Source organism: Triticum dicoccoides, chromosome 4B, assembly GCF_002162155.2.
Source record: "Triticum dicoccoides isolate Atlit2015 ecotype Zavitan chromosome 4B, WEW_v2.0, whole genome shotgun sequence".
In the NCBI taxonomy this organism is placed as follows: domain Eukaryota; kingdom Viridiplantae; phylum Streptophyta; class Magnoliopsida; order Poales; family Poaceae; genus Triticum; species Triticum dicoccoides.
In genome coordinates, this window is record NC_041387.1 from 375362971 (window position 1) to 375366043 (window position 3073).

A 3073-nucleotide genomic window follows, 5' to 3' on the forward strand; every position below is an offset into this window, starting at 1 on the left:
ATATTCACTGCATGCCTCAGCACTCATTGGACTGCACACATCAAAATGTGTTACTTCCAACAAGTTGCTATCTTGTTCCATCTTACTGAAAACGAGGCTTTTCAGTCATCTTGCCCATGTGGTATGATTTGCATGTCCCAAGTGATTCAAAATCAAGTGAATCAAAATGGTCCATTTGCATGGAGTTTCTTCATGCATATACACCAATAGACATGGTTCGCATGTCTCAAACTTTTCAAAAACGAGTGAGCCCAAAGATCCATCAATATGGAGCTTCTTCATGCGTTTTATACCGATATGACTTACGTGGCAGTGCCACAAGTTGGTGGTACTATCATTACTATCTTTTGGCATGAACATGTGTATCACTACGATCGAGATTTAATAAACCATTCATTTTAGGTGTAAGACCATTGAAGGTATTATTCAAATAAACAGAGTAACCATTATTCTCCTTAAATGAATAACCGTATTGCGATAGACGTAATCCAATCATGTCTATGCTCAACGCAAACACCAAATAACAATTATTTAGGTTTAACACCAATCTCTTTGGTAGAGGGAGCATGCGATGCTTGATCATATCAAGCTTGGAAAAACTTCCAACACATATCGTCAGCTCACCTTTAGCTAGTCTCCGTTTATTCCGTAGCCTTTTGTTTCGAGTTACTAACACTTAGCAACCGAACCGGTATCTAATACCCTGGTGCTACTAGGAGTACTAGCAAAGTACACATTAACACAATGTATATCCAATATACTTCTATCGACCTTGCCAGCCTTCTTATCTACCAAGTATCTAGGGTAATTCTGCTCTAGTGGTTGTTCCCCTTATTACAGAAGCACTTAGTCTCGGGTTTGGGTTTTACCTTGGGTTTCTTCACTAGAGCAGCAGCTGATTTGCCGTTTCATGAAGTATCCCTTCTTGCCCTTGCCCTTCTTGAAACTAGTGGTTTCACCAACCATCAACAATTGATGCTCCTTCTTGATTTCTACTTTCGCGGTGTCAAACATCGCGAATACCTCAAGGATCATCATATCTATCCCTGATATGTTATAGTTCATCACGAAGCTCTAACAGCTTGGTGGCAATGACTTTGGAGAACCATCACTGTCTTATCTGGAAGATCAACTCCCACTCGATTCAAATGATTGTTGTACTCAGAAAATCTGAGCACAAGCTCAACAATTGAGCTTTTCTCCTTAGTTTGCAGGTTAAGAAAGTCATCGGAGGTCTTATACCTCTTCACATGGGCACGAGCCTGAAATCCCAATTTCAGCCCTCAAAACATCTCATATGTTTCGCGATGTTTCAAAAATGTCTTTGGTGCCTCAACTCTAAACCGTTTAACTGAACTATCACGTAGTTATCAAAACGTGTATGTCAGATGTTCGCAACAACCACAGACAACGTTCGAGGTTCAGCACACTGAGCGGTGCATTAAGGACATAAGCCTTCTATGAAGCAATGAGGACAATCCTCAGTTTACGGACCTAGTCCGCATAATTGCTACTATCAACTTTCAACTAATTTTTCTCTAGGAACATATCTAAACAGTAGAACTATAGCGTGAGCTACGGCATAATTTGCAAAAACCTTTTGACTATGTTCAGGATAATTAAGTTCATCTTATGAACTCCCACTCAGATAGACATCCCTCTAGTCATCTAAGTGATTACATGATCCGAGTCAAACTAGGCCATGTCCGATCATCACGTGAGACGGACTAGTCATCATCGGTGAACATCTTCATGTTGATCGTATCTTCTATACGACTCATGTTCGACCTTTCGGTCTCCGTGTTCCGAGGCCATGTTTGTACATGCTAGGCTCGTCAAGTTAACCCTAAGTGTTTCGCGTGTGTAAATCTGTCTTACACCCGTTGTATGTGAACGTTAGAATCTAACACCCGATCATCACGTGGTGCTTCGAAACACGAACTGTCGCAACGGTGCACAGTTAGGGGAGAACACTTCTTGAAATTGTTGTAAGGGATCATCTTATTTACTACCGTCGTTCTAAGCAAATAAGATGTATAAACATGATAAACATCACATGCAATCAAATAGTGACATGATATGGCCATCATCACTTTGCTCCTTTTGATCTCCATCTTCGGGGCTCCATGATCATCATCGTCACCGGCATGACACCATGATCTCCATCATCATGATCTCCATCATCGTGTCTTCATGAAGTTGCCGCGCCAATTATTACTCTACTACTATGGCTAACGGTTAGCAATAAAGTAAAGTAATTACATGACGTTTAAGTTGACACGCAGGTCACAAATAAATAAAGACAACTCCTATGGCTCCTGCCGGTTGTCATACTCATCGACATGCAAGTCGTGATTCCTATTACAAGAACATGATCAATCTCATACATCACACATATCATTCATCACATCCTTTTTGGCCATATCACATCACATAGCATACCCTGCAAAAACAAGTTAGACGTCCTCTAATTGTTGTTTGCATGTTTTACGTGGCTGCTATGGGTTTCTAGCAAGAACGTTTCTTACCTACGCATGAACCACAACGTGATATGCCAATTGCTATTTACCCTTCATAAGGACCCTTTTCATCGAATCCGATCCGACTAAAGTGGGAGAGACAGACACCCGCCAGCCACCTTATGCAACTAGTGCATGTTTGTCGGTGGAACCGGTCTCACGTAAGCGTACGTGTAAGGTTGGTCCGGGCCGCTTCATCCCACGATGCCGCCGAATCAAGATAAGACTAGTAACGGCAAGCATATTGAACAATATCGATGCCCACAACTACTTTGTGTTCTACTCGTGCAAAGAATCTACGCAATAGACCTAGCTCTGATACCACTGTTGGGGAACGTAGCAGAAATTCAAAAAATTTCCTACGAATCACCAAGATCTATCTATGGAGAGACCAGCAACGAGTAGAAAGGAGAGTGCATCTACATACCCTTGTAGATCGCTAAGCGGAAGCGTTCAAGTGAACGGGGTTGATGGAGTCGTACTCGTCGTGATTCAGATCACCGATGATCCTAGTGCCGAACGGACGGCACCTCCGCGTTCAACACACGTACAGC